Source organism: Hemiscyllium ocellatum, chromosome 1 (assembly GCF_020745735.1).
Source record: "Hemiscyllium ocellatum isolate sHemOce1 chromosome 1, sHemOce1.pat.X.cur, whole genome shotgun sequence".
Lineage (NCBI taxonomy): Eukaryota > Metazoa > Chordata > Chondrichthyes > Orectolobiformes > Hemiscylliidae > Hemiscyllium > Hemiscyllium ocellatum.
Genome location: NC_083401.1, coordinates 164248097 through 164270289, shown reverse-complemented (window position 1 = coordinate 164270289; position 22193 = coordinate 164248097). Strand labels below are relative to the sequence as shown.

At 41.7% G+C, this 22193-nt stretch overlaps 1 protein-coding gene across 3 annotated transcripts in view; it reads right to left on the bottom strand.

Moving 5' to 3' along the window:
* The window catches only part of fhip1aa (FHF complex subunit HOOK interacting protein 1Aa), a 194431-nt gene that overhangs the window by 152526 nt on the left and 19712 nt on the right, over positions 1-22193 (bottom strand). The window contains exon 1 of one of the 3 annotated variants that reach the window (XM_060827452.1): positions 3974-3994. The exons of the other annotated variants lie outside the window; for them this stretch is intronic. The gene's annotated coding sequence lies outside the window, so the exon portion shown is untranslated. Of the gene's footprint in view, positions 1-3973; positions 3995-22193 lie in introns of those variants that run through there. 3 annotated transcript variants of the gene reach the window in all.

The following is a 22193-nucleotide window of genomic DNA, read 5'->3' as shown; positions in this document are numbered from 1 at the left end:
CTATCCTATCTACCTGCGACTCCACTTTCAAGGAGCTATGAACCTGCACTCCAAGGTCTCTTTGTTCAGCAACACTCCCTAGGACCTTACCATTAAGTGTATAAGTCCTGCTAAAATTTGATTTCGCAAAATGCAGCACCTTGCATTTATCTGAATTAAACTCCATCTGCCACTTCTCAGCCCATTGGCCCATCTCATCAAGATCCTGTTGTAATCTGAAGTAACCCTCTTCGCTGTCCACTACACCTCCAATTTTGGTGTCATCTGCAAACTTACTAACTGTACGTCTTATGCTCACATCCAAATCATTTATGTAAATGACAAAAAGTAGAGGGCCCAGCACCAATCCTTGTGGCACTCCACTGGTCACAGGCCTCCAATCTGAAAAACAACTCTCCACCACCACCCTCTGTCTTCTACCTTTGAGCCAGTTCTGTATCCAAATGGCTAGTTCTCCCTGTATTCCATGAGATCTAACCTTGCTAACCAGGCTCCCATGAGGAACTTTGTCGAACGCTTCACTGAAGTCCATATAGATCACATCTACTGCTCTGCCCTCATCAATCCTCTTTGTTATTTCTTCAAAAAAGTCAATCAAGTTTGCGAGACATGATTTCCCACGCACAAAACCATGTTGACTATCCCGAATCAGTCCTTGCCTTTCCAAATACATGAACATCCTGTCCCTCAGGATTCCCTCCAACAACTTGCCCACCACTGATGTCAGGCTCACCGGTCTATAGTTCCCTGGCTTGTCTTTACCGTCCTTCATGTTTGCCAACCTCCAGGTCTTCCGGCACCTCATCTGTGACTATCGATGATACAAATATCTCAGCGAGAGGCCCAGCAATCACTTCTCTAGCTTCCCACAGAGTTCTCGAGTACACCTGATCAGGTCGTGGGGATTTATCCACTTTTAACCGTTTCAAGACATCCAGCACTTCCTCCTCTGTAATATGGACATTTTGCAAGTTGTCACCATCTATTTCCCTACAGTCTATATCTGCCATATCCTTTTCCACAGTAAATACAGATGCAAAATATTCATTTCGTATCTCCATTTTCTGTGGCTCCACACAAAGGCCGCCTTGCTGATCTTTGAGGGGCCCTATTCTCTCCCTAGTTACCCTTTTGCCCTTAATAGGTTTGTAAAACCCCTTTGGATTCTCCTTAATTCTATTTGCTAAAGCTATCTCATGTCCCCGTTTTGCCCTCCTGATTTCCCTCTTAAGTATAGTCCGACTTCCTTTATACTCTTCTAAGGATTCCCTCGATCTATTCTGTCTATACCTGACATATGCTTCCTTCTTTTTCTTAACCAAACCCTCAATTTCTTTCGTCATCCAGCATTCCCTATACCTACCAGCCTTCCCTTTCACCCTGACAGGAATATACTTTCTCTGGATTCTTGTTATCTCATTTCTGAAGGCTTCCCATTTTCCAGCCGTCCCTTTACCTGCGAACATCTGCCCCCAATCAGCTTCCGAAAGTTCTTGCCTAATACCGTCAAAATTGACCTTCTTTTAGATCTGGTCTATCCTTTTCCATCACTATTTTAAAACGAATAGAATTATGGTCGCTGGCCCCAAAGTGCTTCCCCACTGACACCTCAGTCACCTGCCCTGCCTTATTTCCCCAAGAGTAGGTCAAGTTTTGCCCCTTCTCTAGTAGGTACATCCACATACTGAATCAGAAAATTGTCTTGCACACACTTAACAAATTCCTCTCCATCTAAACCTTTAACACTATGGCAGTCCCAATCAATGTTTGGAAAGTTGAAATCCCCTACCATAACTACCCTATTATTCTTACAGATAGCTGTGACCTCCTTACAAGTTTGTTTCTCAATTTCCCTCTGACTATTGGGGGGGGGGGGGGGGGGGGGGGGGTCTATAATACAATCCCAATAAGGTGATCATCCCTTTCCTATTTCTCAGTTCCATCCAAGGTACTTCCCTGGATGTATTTCTGGGAATATCCTCCCTCAGCACAGCTGTAATGCTATCCCTTGTCAAAAATGCCACTCCCCCTCCTCTCTTGCCTCCCTTTCTATCCTTCCTGTAGCATTTGTATCCTGGAACATTAAGCTGCCAGTCCTGCCCATCCCTGAGCCATGTTTCTGTAATTGCTATGCTATCCCAGTCCCATGTTCCTAACCATGCCCTGAGTTCATCTGCCTTCTCTGTTAGGCCCCTTGCATTGAAATAAATGCAGTTTAATTCATTAGTCCTACCTTGTCCCTGCAAACCCTGACTGTTTGACTCACTTCTGTTCTCAACTGTACCAGTCTCAGATCGATCTCTTTCCTCACCCCCCCACCTTACTAGTTTAAATCCTCCCAAGCAGTTCTAGTAAATTTCCCTGCCAGTTTATTAGTCTCCTTCCAATTTAGGTGCAATCCGTCCTTCTTGTACAGGTCACTTCTACCCCAAAAGATTTTCTCTCTGTTCATTTTAGAAGGTGGAATGGTAAGAACAGTGCACACCCAGACTCTAGTCTAACAACACTTCACACCAGCAGTCCAAATTTGTAAGGTCATCACTGTTACATTTCAAGGAGGATAAGAGGTCAGAACATTGGTCAACACAGCGTTTACTGAAGGAGACGCTCATTCTACAGGCACCAAGATGGATTGAGCAGTTTCCCTCCAAAATAACCAGTGATGGCATCACAAAGATCACATGACTGGACTCTTAAAGTGGCAGTCCACAAATACACACTAGTCCAGAGTTCCCTCGGAGCTGCTATGTTGTTGTACCTTCACCAGAAGTGAGCTTTGGATTAGATTACTTAGTGGGGAAACAGGCCCCTCGGCCCAACAAGTCTACACCGACCCAGCGAAGCGCAACCCACCCATTCCCCTACATTTACCTCTTCACCTCACGCTACTGGCAATATAGCTAATTCACCTAACCCGCACATCTTTGGACTGTGGGAGGAAACCGGAGCACCTGGAGGAAACCCACGCAGACACGGGGAGAATGTGCAAACTCCACACAGACAGTCTCTGGCGCTGTGAGGCAGCAGTGCTAACCACTGTGCCACCGTGCTGTTCACCCACTGAAGCCTCTGTTGTGCCCAACTAATGTAGTTCATATCATATTACAAGTGAAGTTGCCAATTTGGCTGGAAGAGCTAAAATATTAATTGTATGTTTATTTCAACTAAGCAACTCCTTCTGTAAACTAACAAAGGAAGCATGCCTTAAATCTTAACATTAGTAAATGGATTTAATTTAAAAAGTCATTCTTGCTTATTGAATTTGCATTTAACTTGCAGACAGTAAATCGAGGTAGCTGGGTCACGTTGCACAGAATTTTGCTTTAATTGCTTTGTAAAGGCAAAAGAAATGAGAACTCAAGAACCATGCATCTTGTGTAGGCTAGTTAGATTAACCATGATAAATGCAAGGTTACGGCGAGAGGGTGGGGGTAGGTGGTGGGTCCAGTCAAGCTGCTCAACATGAGCCTGACCTGCGTCTTTTGGACTGTTTTTGCACATTTCGCAAAAGGATAAACATATCACAGGTCTCCTCAAAGGCCGAGAGCATTTTAAATATATACACCCTCTTAGCTGGAGACTGTGCACAGCTTGAGGGTTTCAGACAAAAGAACCTAAAAAGTAACATTGCCACTTGTCAAATTCGGAAGTGCCAACAGTCAAAATTTCCTGGGACTATCACTGAGATTGTCCGAGTTCTCCAAGTCAATCTTTAGTGACCCTTTGTCATCATGTTTTATAACAGCTACTGTCAAAACAGAACTAAAGAAAACGGGAGGAGCACCTTTGAAAGAAGTTCTCAGAATCTCAGGAACAGAGGGACTCAGCAACAGTTATTGCCAATGGTGGAAAAGGCAAACATCACTGGGCATTGATTTTCAACTGATTGGCAAAACAAAAATAACGTGGTTACGTGCAAGACTTTATTGCTTGTGAGTATGAGACAGGCAGATTCAGGGAATTCGATACGTACCTAAACAGACAAGATTTGTAGAACTGTGGGGGGCAGAAAATGGAGCCTGGGAGGAACCGAGTTACTCATGGAGCAAGCCAGCACAGACACTATGGGCCGAATGGCGTCCTTTTCTGCCATGAGCACTGTATGATTCAAGGCTAGATTAATTGACAAGTGGAAGAAAAATAAACACATCGGTCACACATCAGTATCTTCACTTGTGGAACACCACAAATAAAGCAGGCGCTGACTGGGTTTCTTTGTTTGTATACTTTATTTTCCTATTGTTTATTTATGATTTGCTGGCAATTTAGGCAAGATGTGAATTAAAGTTTCTGAAATTTGATGCTGACTGCAGTTTACTGATAGTGATGGTGGAATAGTCACACAGTTGCTACTTTTCCATGGACTCATCATTACTTCACAGAAATGAATTAGTTGTTACAGAAAATCCAGGATTGGGAAATTAAGTGAAACCTATTGCATTGATGATGCTACCAACGGATTCTCTTGTCAGAAATAGTATGAGGGGAATTACTATAGAGACCTATCTATTATAAACATGTGAATGTACTGCACCTTTAAGAGTTAAAAGCTAGCAGAACTATCCGGTGGCTCAGTGGTTAGCACTGCTGCCGCACAGCACCAGGGTCCCAGGTTCAATTCCAGCCTCGGGCAACTGTCTGCGTGGGTTTCCTCCGGGTGCTCCGATTTCCTCCCACAGTCCAAAGATGTGCAGGTCAGGTAAATGGGCCATGCTAAATTGCCCACAGTGTTAGGTGAATCAGTCAGACGGAATGGTTTGGGTTTCGAAGGGTCAGTATGGACTGGTTGGGCTGAAGGGCCTGTTTCTACACTTAGGGAATCTAACCTAATCTACCTGACACAGCACCAAGTCTTCTGAACAAGATATAATGTAACATTTGGTCAAACAGCTCCATTAGTTGGTCGCCTGGAGATGACAAGACAAATTCAAATTAGGATAATCAGTTTAATTTTTACCCTGAAAAATATCAAACTCCAATCTAGTCTGAATTTACAATATTGACACGTTTAAAAGCCAATGACACAATCTGATGGCTTGCCGGTATAAGACCAGCAAATATTGAACAGTCGGAAGGAGAACTGCCAATCCACCAGCATCTGAAGACTGTCCGGAAAATAGCTCTCTCAAAAAGCATCTTTCTCAATCAGTAACCTGGGAAACAGAAATCCCTAAGAAGAAAAGACGACAGAGGAAGATATAAAGAGAAGATTCAACAGCTGACTGGTTTCGAAGTTTGAATATTTGCTAAGTCTTAATCGGGGATTTTATCGGACTAGTCTTATAGAAGGGAAAGTAAAAGATAGGTTAGAGGAAGGAGTTGTAAATAGCTGTTAGTTAATTATTCTCTGCTATACTTTTAGAAATAAGGTTGTAAATTTTTACTTTAATTAGTTCTTGGCCTCTCGAGTTTTCACAGATTACTGCACAATATAAATCTTTTCTGTGTTGCTGGTTTAAATTAAGTGGGAGGGTTTAGCCCATGTCATAACATATCACATCAAACAAGTATCTGACAAGGAATCATTGGTATTTTTTTCTGGTATAAATGTCTTTCAGCCCATGGAGTCCACACTGGCTAAAAATGTGCCCTAACCTAATTCTACTTAATAGCCTGTGGATCATAGTCTTATAGATTATGCTATTTCAAGGGTCTATCGGAGTGATTTAAAATGTTAAGATGATAGAGGCAGAAACACTAAATGCATGCATTGAGATACAGATGCCTACTAGATACAATCTTTCTAAGGGAAAATACCTTCTCAACTTACCACTGTTGGCCTTAAATTTATCCCGTAAGTCTTTTTCTCAGGGGATGGTAAATGTGTTTGTTGATAGAGTTCCAGTTAGAATACCATGCTTCTAGGAATTCTCGTGTGCGTCTCTGTTTGGCTTGTCCTAGGATGGATGCATTGTCCCAATCAAAGTGGTGTCCTTCCTCATCTGTATGTGTGGATACTAGTGAGAGAGGGTCATGTCTTTTTGTGGCTAGTTGATGCTCATGTATCCTGGTGGCTAGTTTTCTGCCTGTTTGTCCAATATAGTGTTTGTTACAGTTCTTGCAAGGTATTTTGTAAATGACATTAATTTTGCTTGTTGTTGTTCAAGTTCATTAGCTGCTGTTTTAGTGTGTTGGTGGGTTAGTGGGCTACCATGATGCCAAGGGGTCTGAGTACTCTGGCAGTCATTTCTGAGATGTCTTTGAGGGAAGGGAGAGTGGCTGGGGTTTCTGGATGCGGTTTGTCTGACGAAACGTCTAAAAATGAACCTTCCAGCTCAATGAGCAAACCTGCATCCAAAACTCTGCTGCAATGTTGTCCTCCCAAAATGCATCACCATACATTTCTGATAATTAAATTCCATTTGCAACAGTTCAGCCCATCTGATCAGTCTGCCTACATCATCATCTTAAGGATTTCCTCTACACTATTTACCACATCAAATTGCACATCATCTGCTCATATTTCCTACATTCATGTCTAGATAATTAATGTAGACAACAAGCAAAAAGGGACCCAGCATTGATCCCTGTAGTGTCCCATTGGACACAGGTTTCCAGTCACCTTCTGGCCATCACACACTCCTTCCTGCCACGAAGCCAATTTTGAATCCATTTCACCAAATTGCCCTGGATCCCATGGGGTCTTAGCTTCTTAACTAGTCTGCTATGCCAGACCTTGTTAAAAGCTTATGGAGATACATGCGAGTTAAATCCACTGCCTCCCTTCATCTACACATATAGTCACTTCTTCAAAAGACACAATCAGATTTGTTAGACATGATCTCTCTCTAATAAAGATATACCATCATTAATTAATTTGTGTCTCTCCAATTATAAACGGAGTTTGTCCCTCAGAGTGTTTTCCAATAGATTCCCTATCACTGATGTTAGGCACACTGGCCTGGAGTTCCCCGATGGAGCCTGAACCACCTTTGTTGAGTAATGGAATCACATTAGCCAACCTTCAGCCCTCTGACACTCCATCTGTAGCCAGAGAGGATTCGAAAATTCATGTCAGAGCTCTTGCAATCTCCTCCATTGCCTCCCACAGCAGCTTGGGATACATTTCATCTGGGCCTGGGAATTAACCACCTTCAAACCCCCTAAAACTACAGTCTTCAGGTTGTGAAGTATCTTTTTGTTTTATTAATTCTGTAGGTGCAAAATAGAAACCCACAGGAAATTAGCTACTAGTTTTGTACGAATAGAATTGACGGGAGAGGACTAGCTTTTTGTATTCATTGCCTTATTGTGGGAGAATTTGGGAGTGCAAAAGAAAACACTCCTCCTCCATTCCACTGAAATGACTGCAAATGGAATAGTTTATCATCCTCTGATCCTTCCTGAAGGGTCAATGTTTTATACTTTATTCAGAGAGTGCGGAAATGGCTCGATAGTAAGAATAGTCATTAACTCTGTGGCCCCTCTTCCCCACTGCTTCACACGATGCACTTTGGCTGAATCAACATTTTTTGAAAGCCAAGCAAAGTCAGCAATATTTTCTAAGTCTCCAAATAACCATAATGACTGGAATAATATTTTCAGAACGCAAACTGGCAAGAGATCTACATTCCTCCAAGAAATGGACTCAAATGTTTTCAACTTTCAAAGTACAGAATGTATCAAAAACAGACACTTCAAACAAACTAGCAAGAAAAGGCTGACAAATGGTACATTTTCAAGGCATTCATTTGTGCATAGCATCTATTCATTCAAGAAGGAGAGACTTGATCGGCTGAATGACCCACTTCTACTGCCACTCCTATAGCTTATAAAATGCAGGCACGTCCGTTGCCTGATGGTTCTGTGGTAGTCTCAAGTATTACTGTCCCAAGCTTGACAGAAAAGTGAAGGAACAAACAAAAATCTCAGTCACATTCCTTGATTCTGTTTATTAACCAAGTGAATTTGGCGAAAAACTGAAAGCACACAGAGATCAGAAGCGCCATTTTCTGACTTCACATTGTGATGGAGCATCTCTCCTGCTAAATGTGAATACTGTGTTAGAAATACAGCTCCGCGTAGCACATTAAAAAGGGAAGTGGTCAAATCACTCACGCCTGGTGAAAATTCAACCTTCTCACCTGTCCCACCATCACCATGCTGAGATTCTCAGACTTAGAAAATTAATTGTCGAGTCGTACCTTAATGTTCACGATCAAACTGCTGCTGATCATCACTGTCCATGTCAAAATATACAGTCATGGCGAGATTTCTTTCAATTATATTTACATATTGCCTTGTGTATTTTTTCTCACACAAGTTTGCATATAAACACACTTTTCCTCTCCAACAGTGTTGGGAGTGTTACCCTTCTGATATGGGATTTAGAAAACAGTAGAGGATTGTGTTGGCAGAGATATGTCAATTCTATTCTAAGGTCAAATATGTTCCTTCTCTGATCAACCAGAATACCATCTGGTATGCTGGACCCAGATCCTAATAGCTGAATTCAAGCCAAGTTAAAGGATTGTTTCCAACCCAGTAACAATGTTGAGCAGTGTTTCAGGGTCACATTAACAACTGCTTGAAACCTCCCTGGGCTCATGACAAATGTGTAATAAAGTGAGTTTTCTTCCAGTCACTGTTAAATTCCAACACTTGCATAACGTATTTCAAGCAATTATAACCGTGCATTGTTTTTCAATGTATTGTGCACAGGAATAAACAGTAATTGATTAAACTCCAGCAGCCCAGCATAAAGTAGTCTGAACACAATAAAATGTGAGTCAGGAATAGGCACCTTATTATATATAAGCAAACAATCATGTGCTTCAGCAGCAACTGGCAATTCTGATCAACGATGAGTGTTGTTAAAGTTAGTAATTAACGTCCAGGAGCTGCAGCATTCAACATCACAAATACAATCAAAAAGGATTTTCTTCATTGTGTAGAAATCGCATGAATGCAGTAAAACGGAAAGCATCGTTACAATAATAGCAACTGGTTTTTTTCCTGGTATAAGCAACATTTGAAAGAAATAAATCTCAAAGTAGTAGTACAACTTCTTGAGTTTGTATTAATGAAACTCTATTCAGCACAAACGTTTTTTTTATTCTGAACTAAACTCCGCATATATTTTATAATTACTTATGTCGATGTTGATCTTTAGTCATTACACCATGGATGGCCCTATGTCTCACCAGGACAAAGCTTTGCTTGATAACTTGGCGTATAGTGGGTGGGAATAGGAATAACCTAGTTCCTACTCTGGCAGTTCTGATTGCATATATTTTGACTGATACACACAAAACACAGAAAGTCAACTCTCAGGTTTGGTTGTTTATTCCAATCTCTTTGATCTTACCTTTTGCATCATTAGAATTCCCTGCCATTCCACACAGCATTCCTCTTGGATTGCTCTCTAACCACTGTCCACACTTTCCTCAAATCAGCTGCTGGGACACCAGCAAAAGACGATTAACATTCTCTTTCTATAAGGTCAGGCTGATATCAGGAACTCGGTGAATAGAGGTACTGAAGGGGAAAAGATCACATCCTAGTTCTGAAACACAAACCTCACTGAGATTTGTAACAATTGTCATGGACCAGGCCAGACTCCCCCCTCAAAACATTTCAAGAAGGTAGCCCAGATCCTAACTTTGCTAGATGTTTTAAGCAGGTGTAAAGTGGATATTCCAGGAGCAATACAGCTGGTCAAACCACTTTGTTTTAAACAAAACAGAATTTATTTACAAGATTACTGAAATGTGCATTACCCCAGAACTACCTGTACAGCACTGATAATACTGCTGAACCCACTTTCTCAATAACCCATAGTTACTTTCCCCATGGATTTTTCCCATATCCCTGCAGGTTATTGGGAGTAGGGAGTACTTACTATTTACAATTAATGCTCAAAGTTGGTTAAGAAAAGAAAATAAGTTTCTTCTAGCCTCTGACACAGATAAACAAGCTTGACCGATCAGAAGCCTATTAGTTCATAAAGTAACCAGTGTGCAATCTCCCTACTACACTGTTTGTTCTCTTTGCAGTTAAACTGACATTTCAGTGCGACATCTGTCACAGTTTGGCGATTGGGGGTTTCACACAAAGTGGGGGGAATGTGGGGATTTTTCCTTTTTTTTGTTACAACCTCTGATATTCGCTTCTACTTTGATTTATCAGAAGGAACTGGTTGCTGAGTAACTGTTGAGCTACTCCACTTAAAATAAATATGTCAAGTTATGATATGACAGGGCAGCTCAGCCAAGTGGAACGTACAGCCTGTGACACGTGGGAAATCACTGTCATACAATCTGTGCTGGAGGAAGACATCAGCAGCAAGTACCACCAGCTGTGCAACCTTGAGTTGTGGGATTCAAACCTCCAGGAACAGCCAGGGTCACGGAGGTACATCCACAGGTCCACCTGGTTAGCATGCTTATGGAGCTGGTCACACCACAACAATGTGAAATGGGTGGACACTGAACAATTTAGCGAAAGCCGGCAGATGGTCTTGGGGACACCTGCACTATCTTACTCACTAATCAGTCGGCCGTTTTGGGACGGTTCCTCAGTGGTGTGCAGTAAAAACCCAACCTGTGGCCCTACATCTGGCTCAGTTAGACAGTGAGGGAGGTATGAAGTATGGAAAAGCATATTGAGGGGGAATTTGTTAGTTTAGGGAAAAGACAGGCGTTTCTGCAGGATGATATGTTGACTCCCTGGTGCCAGGGTCAAGAATGTCACGAAGGTGCTGAAAGCAGATTTTAGGGAGCTCATAAAGTGATGAAGTAGTAGCACTTCAAAACCAAGATGAAAGGGTGCGGCATGTGCTGATATCCAGAGGAATAGGGGAACTGTAAACGTGAACATGTGGCTGAATAATTGCTGTAGGAGGGAAGACATTAGTTTTCAGAGACACTAAGACAGATGGAGCTGTAAGAAATGGACAGGTTACATCTCAACACCCCAACCAGGACTAATACTCTCACAGCGAGGGATTTAACTGCTGTTCAGAAGGGTTTCAACAAGATCGACCGGGTGATGAGAACCTGAAGTAAGCTTAAAAAGGTCAACGAAGTCAAGCACGGGGGGAAATTCGCCTTGGTAAAGGGGTACCTTTTCAAAATGTTAATTGGTTTGAAAGTTGATAGATCCCTGGACCAAATGAGCTGCACCCCAGTGTTGAAGGAGGTGACTATAGAGATAATGGATAGATTGATGAGTATAATTCACATTTCTATAATCCATAGAAATTTGAATTACATTCAAAGGTTCTTCAAACTAACAGTTGGAAATGTAACTATTTAAGGGAGGGAGAGGGAGAATGGAGAACCACAGGCCTATTACTCTGTTAGGGAAAATGCTAGAATTTATTACAGAAGATGTGAAAATGGAATGCTTAAAAAATAATTGGGCAATATTATCATGGGAAACCTTTTTTGATAAACTTGTTGGAATTTTGTGAGGATGTTATCTGCAGCATAGATGAAAGAGAACAAGTGAATGCCATGTATTTGGATTTTCAGAAGACTTCATCAAAAGTCCCACTCAGGTGGTGAGTAATACTGGAGCTCATGGGACTGATGGTAATATACTAGCGTGTTTGGAGAACTGGTTAACAAACTGGAAACAGGGGTTAAGTAGTAACAGATGATTCTCAGGTTCTCCAACTGCTACTAATGGGGTAGGCAAGGATCAGGGCAAGGACCACAGTCGCGCACAATTTATATAAAATGATTTGGATGTACAGACCACTTCCGATATTTCCAAATTTGCTGATGACAAAATTGGGTGGGAATGTAAGGTGTAAGGAAGATACAAGACGACTTCAAGCAAGCTTGAACAGGTTGGGCAAAAACATGGCAGAAAGAGTATAATGTAAGAAATTATTCACATTGGATAAAAATGACCAAATATTTGTTAAAGGGTGAAAGGTTCGACTTGTTTTTGAAGTACTACTGTTGTCAAAAAGAACCTGGATCCTTGTTCATGAGTCACTAGCAGCTACATTGCAACAACCAGTAAGGCAAATGATATATTTGCTTTCATTGCAAGGGGATTTGAATACAAGAGTAAAGATGTCCGGCTGCAAATATATTGAGCTTTGGTGAGACTGCACCAGGAGTACTGTGTACAGTTTTATCCTCCTTATCAAATGAAGGATATTCTTCCCACAGCAGGGAGGGTACAGTGGCAGGATTATCTCATGAGAAGTGATTAAGGAAACTGGGCCTGTATTTTCTAGAATTTAAGGATCAGAGGTGATCTCATTGGAACTTCGAAAATTCTTAGAGGGTGTGACAGGTGGGTGAAAATCAGAATTTTGTCCTGGCTGGTAACTCTAAAAATAGGGAACATGATCTAGAGTAAGGCACAGGCCAGAGTGTGACATGGTGAGGAGTTTCTTCAAAGGGTGATGAATCTTTAGGATTCTCTACCCAAGAGCATGGGAGTTCAATGTTAAGCAGGTTAAAGGTAGAAATCAATAGATTTCTGAATAACTTTGAGTGACATGGAGAAAATGCAGGAAAGTACACTGAGGTAGGTGATCGAACGGAATGGCCTATACTTTTCCTACTGAAGTTATTGGTTAATATTTTTCCATGGCTTTAGACAGGAGGACAATGGAAAAAAAAGAGAAAAGCAAAAAGAGGAGGCCACCTACTGAGAAAGCGGTATTCCTGTGACAGTACTTGTTCAAAGGATTAACACTTGCATACTCATTTTCCAAAGTTACATCGAATTTGAAGGGGAGGAGCGGGCCATTAATCTCAAGTGTTTTACACCAGTGTTTATGTTGCCCACAAGCTTTCTCCCATTCTATGTCACATAAACCAAGCAGCATGTTCTTCTGTTACTTCCCTCTCATGCACTTACCTAACTTTCCCTGTAATGCAATTATGCTATTTGCGCCAACTAATCTGTTGCTTTTCATTAATGTGGAGGGCAGCAACTGAAGGTGGTTAGGATGATTAAGGTGAATGACTAAAGCAGCACGTGATAGCAAATATGATCAGGTTAACATGAATGACTCAAGAGGCACATGACAGCAAATGCTGCCAGGCCTGCGAGAGTCCTGCTAATTGTGTAAAGGAGATAGAATAAATAAATACTCTGCAAAGAAAACATCGGTTTACCATGGTAGGGACAGATAACTGTAAGAATACTATATAAACAAGGTTGGTTGCAATACTGTGTAAAAGGCCTAATCTACTCACAGTAAATTTAACTTTAGCTTTAAGACGTCCTAAATGATTTCAGTCAAGACCCCTGCTTGGTCTCAGTTTCACTCCTATTCCCCGGTCTTTGAAAGAACCCAGTAATTAATAAAGAGAGATAGAATATGTTCAGGAACAAAGAATGTGTTCACTTAACATTGGCGATAGGAAAAATTATGGAATCTTCCCTCAAAGATGTGCAAGAAAAATATTATAGATATTTTTAATCAATCAATCTGTTCAGACATGTTACAACACACCTCTGTTGCAAGTCGGACCTGATTCCAGATCTTTCACCCCTCGAGGGAAGTATTGTATTCTGGCTTTCAAAATAAAGAAATTAAGTAGTCAGTGCAAATTCCAAAACCAAAGTTCCTACTTGAGGTAGTGGTGGTATATTTGGATTTTCAAAGACTTTTTGACAAGGCGTTAGTAGATTGATGACTATGGTCAGAGTATATTGAACCAGACTTGGTGCCAACAAAGATCCCTGTGGAACACCACTTCTCATCTTCCATAAATTGGAGTACCTACCTTCGACACTTTGCCTTAGCTTCCTGTTTTTTTAGCCAGCTCAGTATTCATTCTGCTAGTTGCTCCTGGACTCAGCACACTATAACCTTCATTAGGATTCGATTATTTTACTACCTTATCAAGGATCTTCTATAATTCAGGAAAATTCACACTTAGCACGGTACATTAAAACGCTCAGTCTACGTACATCACATTCAAAGAAGTCAATATGGTTGGTTAAGTTTGGTATTCTGTTCTGTTACGTTAACTATTCCTTAATGGTGGTTTTGGTTTCTAGATTTTTTTTTGATTACATCTTTGAAATAAAGAATCCATTACTTTTTCACCAATGCTCTGTATTGAAAGAGCAGTGCCTCTTCACTTGCTCATTTCAGCAGACGCTAAAGCAACAGGATTTATCTTCCATAAATTCAATTATCTATTGTTTATCTATTATTTCTATCCTTTTTATCATAAATGCTTTTTCCCCACTCCCCCCCTCCCTCCCCACCTCCCTTGACCTCTAATGTCACATTCATTCTGTTAATCTCCTTAGCCCTAAGGCAAAGTCATTATTCAATATTTCTGCCTGTTCACTGTCATTGCCTTGACCACATGCTTATGCCCTCTCTCTCTTCTGACTTTCCCTGTTTATAGTTTGCAGGATTTTATTTCCTATTCCTTGACAGTTTAATTTTGTTGTTTAATTCTTCACTTTGTTTAAATGCCTATCCTAATGCAAGGACACAAGAACCAGGAGGAGCAGGCCATTCAGCCCCTTGTGCCCGCCCTGCTGTTTTATTCGAACATGGCTGATCTCATCTCGGCCTCAGCTCCACTCTCCAGAACTCTTCTCTCAATTACAAATTAAAAATCTATCTCCTTCTTCAATTTATTTAATATCCCCAGCATCCATTGCACTCTGAAGTAGTGGATTCCACAGATTCACCACCCTGGGAGAGAAGCAAATCCTCCTCCTCGGTTTTAAATCTGCCCCACTGGCTGAAACCAGAATGGCTCAGTTTAGATTGCTGCACAAGGAAAGTCTATATCTACTTTGTCAACATCATACTTCCTTTTGTCATCCTGCCTTTTTCTATGTATGTTCACAACGTATACCTGTATCTTTTCCAGCTCACCCAATTTCTAAGTTTTATGCGATGCCTGATAGACATTTTTTTCTTATTCACCCACCTGTGCCAACTGCTTCTCAGTATGAGCCACAACTGGCTCTCAGTCACAAGCTTCCCAGTCCAGCCCACAGTTGGCACACTGAACTTCAGGTTGACGCTCAAGGGTATCACACTGAGAGGTGTACTGCCAGATGAGACATTAAACCAAGGCTGCTGCTGAGGGCAGGTGTAAATTATTCCACCCCAGTGCTTTGATGAGAATGGGAGCTGTGCTCTGCATCATGGCCAGCACTGACCCCTCAACCAACCTTATCCAATAAACTCTCTCCATGGTTATCCATTACTGCTGGTGGAGGTGAACTGCCGTGTCTCCTACACTGCAACAGTGATGAGACTTCAAAAGGACTTCATTCACAGAAAGTGCTTCAAAACACCCTGTGCTCAGGTAAAACATTACAGAGATGCAAAGCTCCCATTTTATTTAACATGTTTTATCATTGATGAGGTTGTTCCTGATTTTTGGTAGAATACATCCATCCTAAAGTCAAAAGCTCACAAAGACAACAGATGCAAAGTCGTTATTTCTTTGCAGTTTATTTACATTCTCACTAACTCAACAGGAATTGATTGGGAAGGTAAATGGAGTATTGGCATTTACTGTAAGGATAATGGAATATACAGGTCGGGAGGTTTTACTGCAGCTGCACAGGGCCTTGGTGAGAGCTCATCTGGAATACTGCTATAGTTTTGGACTGGAAAAGAATTGAAATACAAACAGTTCACAGAAGGTTCACTTGACTCATTCTTGAGATGAAGAGTTTCCAAAAAAACTTAGCCAATACATATTAGAGTTTAGAGGAACGAGAGTTGATCGTTTTGAGATCCTGAGAGGTCTGGGCGGGATTCCGAGAGGACTTGACAGGGTCGACTGTGAAAGGATGCTTTTTCCACAAGAGACTACAATTAGCAGATAATTCAAAAACTGGAAAGCTCAGTTTTAAGAAGGAATGGGGAATCTACTTTCCTCTCAGAGTTGTTAGTGTTTCACATTTGCTTCAACATCAAAAAACCATGGAGGCTAAAGCAAGTTAGATTTTTGAAGAAGTGAGTCAAGGGTTACGGGGGAGAGACAGGAAAGTGGAACTGAAACCACTAACCACATCATCAGCCGTGACCTCAATGAATGTCAGAGCAGGGTCTCAGTGCCAAGTGGTCTACAGTTGCTGCTAAGTTCAGTGTTTCTATGGTCATGGCTGCAGTTCTAATGTAAATAACATAACAAATTACTTTAGTTTCCCATCAATAACAAATGCTCATATAAGCGTAAATCATTAGAATCGAACTAAATAAATTTATATTCACCTACAGGATTTAATTCTAGTCATGTGTCTCAGAGCCAGTATAGATGAGACAAAAATCAGGAAATAAAGGCTAACCTGGTCCCTAAAATTAATTCATGGAATTAATTTACAGACATGATAAAAAAAATGGTGTCACTAAAAAAGAAATTGGGTTGCTCCAATGCCATTCACTTCCAGACCTTATTACAACTAAGAGTTCAAATACAGTCAACACAATGGATGCATCCCTGTGCAACTCCCGCGTTACAGAAAAATTGTGCGTTAGAAACAGCAGGTAAAGTGTTGGTGCTAATAATCATTACAGCCAACACGTTTTTGTAAAAGTTTGTGCTGGAGAAACAGCGTCCCCAATCCGTCAATCGTGTTATAGCGAACTCAGTTTGACGGAACATGCATTATAACAGAACGACCATGGCTGAACTCAGCAGGAGAGGGGGGGAATCATTTTAAGGTGAAAGGCAGGAGCTTACGAAGGGTCTGGAGCGATAACGCTTTCACCCACACGGTGGTGGGAATCTGGAACGCACTGCCCAAAATGCAGGGAGCACTTATCCCACCCGTGGATTTGTAGGGCTTTGCACTGGAGTTGCTGTGGTGGTATTTCCTGAAGGATTGAAGGGGTCTCCTGTGCATTGTCCACGTCTCTTAGAAATACAGGAAGGGTTGATAACACTGAGCTTGGTATTTGATAAAGATCTTTATCATCAAACATTCCTTCTGTTCTTTAGTCGGCTGAAGATTGCACTAGCACACGGGAGATGGTCGAATCCCATCAATGCCCAACCTCAATGACAGCAGGCTCCCAAGATATGAAACTCGACGTGCATCACCCATAGATCTTGGTGCTTGGGTGAGAGAATAGTGCAGTGGGGGCAGACTGGCATAGGACCCGTACCTTCCTGATGTCTAGCCTGAGGCCAATTCTCTCACGCGACTCTCTGAAAGCATGAGCAATAGTTTGGAGTTGAGCCAATGAAGGTGCAGGCATAATACTTTGGTTTGCAGGGAGCAGCTAAAGGTGAACCAGGTTGATGGGCTTGTTCCAGAGGTTAGCCTCACACCATTGGGTACTTCACCGATGATGGGCTGGAATGATGCAGTAAGGAAGATGGAGAACAGCACTGTACACCTCAATCTGAACATGTATTCATCAGTCAGGACCACGAACAAGCATCTTGGAGCAGGCAAACAAATATGAATTTGTGCAGGCACGCACATGTTCGGAGGGTACACCACAGTGCTCCTGGTTGAGCGAGTTAGTTAAGGCCTTTGTGAGGTGGTGTTTATTGGAGCCACCCTTTATGGGTGAGACCTTGTTTCCACATAGGTCTGTGGTTTGAAGCTATTGATAGCTATGGATGGGCATTGGAGCAGAGTAGGAGCTCAAGAGAAGTGGAGACAGCAGAAACCTCCAAGTGGCCTTCTTTGACACCGGTATCTCAGGCACACACATCAGATCATTGCTTTTCATCAAATATAGCTCTTTGCCAACACTAAACCACCTTTCTTTCAGGAGCTTTTAATACCAAACTGTCCCATCCCACATTCTTCTTACAACTAATGTAGATGGACAATCAGCCCTCGGGCCTGACATCCCCATGTGTGTCTAACAATGTAAACATTGTGCTCTTGCTCTCCCCCCAATGCTTCCTCCTTCCACAGCAGGAGAACATCACAGTAAACTCAAACATTCACAGATAGCGGTGGGTGGAAGGTGGGGGGCAGGGGTGGGGGGGGAACATTGGCCGCTGAGCTGGCAGGACAGCAGAGAGACGATGCCCCCGCTCAGGACACGATTCAACACCTACATCCATCCAATCAGAAAGCCTCCAAATCTGCTACCCTCACAGGTGGAGATCAAACTCCAGCACCCTGGGAAAATGTTACAGCTCGGAGCGAATAAGAATCTTTTATGTTTCTCTCGGAGGTCTCCAGATTCCACTCCCAAGCCAGTATAAGGAGAAGGGCCCCAGCCAATCAGTAGTTTGACTGTAATTTATCAGAAATGAATGATTAGCCCTCACAAACAGAGGCTGGATTCGTACAAGTGCAAGCCCACATGTAATCTTACACAACTGCACACTGCTGCTCTGGTCAGGAAACTGAACAGGACGTCACTGGTGTCAACGGAATGAATTAACTTATAATTAATAGCAAAGTAGCTTAATGTTTTAACAAAATAATGCAAGCATTCCTTTGAGGACATCATTACTACTGCGCCATAACTGGCTCTCAGTTCTGATTGCTGCTGCAAATGTGTTGCTGGTCAAAGCACAGCAGGCCAGGCAGCATCTCAGGAATAGAGAATTCGACGTTTCGAGCATAAGCCCTTCATTACTCTCAGTTCTGATTGCCCATTATGTCATTCAGTCTCAAATCTACTTGCTATTAAATGTTTATGTGCCTGACTGCCTTATCTCACTATTCACAGAGTCCCTACAGTGTCGAAGAGGTTATTTGACCCATCCAGTCTGCACTAACCCTTTGGAGAGTATCCCACGTGGACCTACAGATTATTCACTCTGAGTCTGCAATGAAAACTTGCCTTCAGTGCTCAGGCCCTTATCGAAGCACTCGTACGGTCATGCTTTCCAGGTTCTGTTGTTTTGATTCCCTCAGTTGGGGTGTGTTTGTGCTACACTGGGCTTTAGAAGAATGACAGACACCCCACAGAGACGTGCAAAATTCTTAAAGAGACAGGGTAGATGTAGAGAGGATGTTGCCCCTGATAGTGAGGTCTAAACTGCCTTAGAATAAAAGACAAGCCACTTGGGACAGTGTTGAGGAGGCCCTCTTCACTCAGTCATCGAGATGTACAGCACAGAAACAGATCCCTTGGTCCAACCCATCCACATTGACCTGATATTCTAACCTAATTTAGTCCCATTTGGCTCATATCCCTCCAAACCCTTCCTATTCATAAACCCATCCAGGCATCTTTCAAATGTTGCATTTGTACCAGCGTCCACCACATCCTCTGGCAGCTCATTCCTTACACGTACCACCCTCTGTGTGAAAACATTGCCCCTTAGGTCCTTTTTCAATCTTTCCCCTTTCACCTTACACCTATCACCTCCATCCCCACCCCCACTCACCTATTGTACTCTTTGCTACCTTCTCCCCAGCCCCACCCCGGAGACTTCCTTCCTCATTCCTGATGAAGGGCTTTTGCCCAAAACGTCGATTTTCCTGCTCCTCGGATGCTGCCCGACCTGCTGTGCTTTCCCAGCACCACTCTAAGGTAGACATCTATCCATCTTTCTGATATAACTCAGAAGAAGTTTGCTGTGTAAAGAATACAAAGTTCATGGGATTATTGCAACCATTCACACATTTTTAAAAAAAGACCTACATTACAGCAATTGTTCAGAGCCCTAGATCTGTCTCCTACAAGCACGATGTTTATGCTGATAAATCCTCATGACAAAATGAAAGTAACTGGTGCTTATTGCACTCAGTGAAGTAATACTCCTTTCAGATTCTTCTACAAAAATCACCATTCTTAAGTATTGCTGGGTCAAACTCTGGAACTTCATCCCAAACAGCAGCGTTGGTGCATCTACACCACACGGAGGTAACAATTCACCCCCCACTTCAACGGGAATATGAGAGACAGGCAAGAAACTTGGGCTCAGCAGTAATGCCCAAACTCCCAAAACAAAATTTAAAAACAAAACACATTTAAATCATACAAATATCAAACAAACATATGCTTATGAAAGGCAAGTCATATATCAATAGTTTGGAGGCAGTAGAATAGTTGAATAATAAAAAAACTTTCAAATTTTACAAAGTGTCAGACACTCATGATCATTATGAATGAAAATTGCTCCTTTGATAATCCTTCACTTTCACAGCCCATAGCCTTGCTTAGGAAATGGGTAACACGGAGTTTTTCTGTACATGAATATAGATCCACATAAATACAGTTTGTTTCTCTTGTTGACGAAAAGGAGAGAGAAACTACACAAAATGTTACTGAAATTTGGTGCATCAGGTCTGTGTCGTCATCCATGAGCCATCTTATATAATTCCACCCCCCTCTGTGCCTTCTCCAAATGTTGGCAATGGATATACTCCAAGGCTTTTTCTAAACTCCTTAATTTCCTCATATTATGGAATCATAGAATCCATAGAGTGTGGAAGCAGGCCATTTGGCCCATTCAAACTACATGGACCCTCAGAAGGAGCATCCCACCACCCTATCCCTGTAACCCTGCAGTTACCATAGCCAATCCACCTAACCTACACATCTTTGCACTGAGAGGGGAAACCAGAGAGTAGTGACAGAGACAACATGCCAACTCCAGACACCAGAGGGCAGAATCGAACCCGGGTCCCTGCCGCTGCAAGGCAGCAGTGCTAACCACTGAGCCATCCTGCCACCCCATATCAAATTCATAAAGATTGGTAGATTTTATTTGTCGAGCAGAAGTCCTAAAGGAATATTGAGCAAAATCAGGTTTGCAGATTAAGGTCACTTTGAGTCATGGTCCACTGAAAAGCAGAACAATCTCAAAGGACTACGTCATCCTCCTGTTCATATATTCCACCACAATGACATCACAGAGCTGTTGCATAGAAGGGCTTTAGAATCCTGAAGCCAACCTTGTGATAATGACACATTGCTGCACATCACTGGGTATAAATAGCACAGAGTGGGCACAGTTAAAACTGTAACAATCTCTGTTGGAAGACTTGCATAACCACATTGATGTGAACACATGAAGACATTAGATTAGTCATTACCTAATGTAATGAGAGGTCAGAACCTATGTATATTTATGGTTATCATATATATTTATTATCCATTATATTAACTTCTGCTACCACTGCTCTGCAGCCTCGGTCCAAGGTCAGTTCTTGACTTTGTTTTCTCCACAACCAGTTATGAACCCAAACTCAATGCAACAAACCATATTTAGATGTTAGATGCTCCCTTCGCTCAGTGTTTGTAGGTATATATAAAAATGCATATATTTATATAAATCTATACATATGCATTTATATTACTAAACATACACACGCACTTCCAGAAGGAGTGATTAGTCAGCATTATGGAGCACAAAGTTCAACTCATTTCTTCTCGTCTTAACCCAAGGACATTGTCAGACTAAATAAATATCCTTACTGTTTTATTTGTCCAGGACCAGCCAACTCTGCACATGATTTTCCCTGATAGAAAGTATGGGTTTAGCAAAGGAATGTAAGTTGACCAAACTTCCACATCCTTCCACAACTGATCCCTTATGAATGTAACAAGAAAAGTTTGACCAAGAAGAAAAATATTTTAACTCATTCTAATTTCAATTAGCACCACATTTAATTCCATTCAAGATGTAAGCCAAGCATCTTGGATGGGGACAGAAACAACAAATATTCACACAACTACCACATTATCTCACTGAGAAATTCCCTGGACTCCCAATTAAACACAACTTTTCTTTGCACCTTGCTAGGCCAGCCTACAACAAGGTGATTTTTGTTAAAAATCACTGAAAACTGACAAATGGATTTGCTTTTGCAGGCAAGTAGCATTTTGAGAACCATTTACCTTGCTTAAAACGGAGAGATATTTTTACAATTCAAACAACATCTTTCATTCAAGAGAACAGAACTGTAATTTCTCAGGATCGCGAAAGAAACCTTTCCTCATAAATCCTTGTCCAGCTAGGTGTAATATCTGTAGTTTTGTAAAAATAACCAAAATATTCTTTTGTTTCTGGGTAGACATCATGATTGTATAGGCCCCAAAGGTGCATCTTACTCAGTTTTATTTCAGAGCGTGTCAAAGTTCAGACAAACCATTAACTTTTAATTACTTTTTTCCTTTCTCTTGTGGGATGTGGGCATTGTTAATTACACCACAGACAGCTGCCCTTGAGGGGTATCAGTGAGCTGCCTTCCTGAACCATGATAGGCCCATAATGCTGTAGATAGACCCATAATCCTGTTAGGAAGTTGTTCCTGGACTTTGACACTGAAGGAACAATGATATATTTCCAAATCAGGGTGGTCAG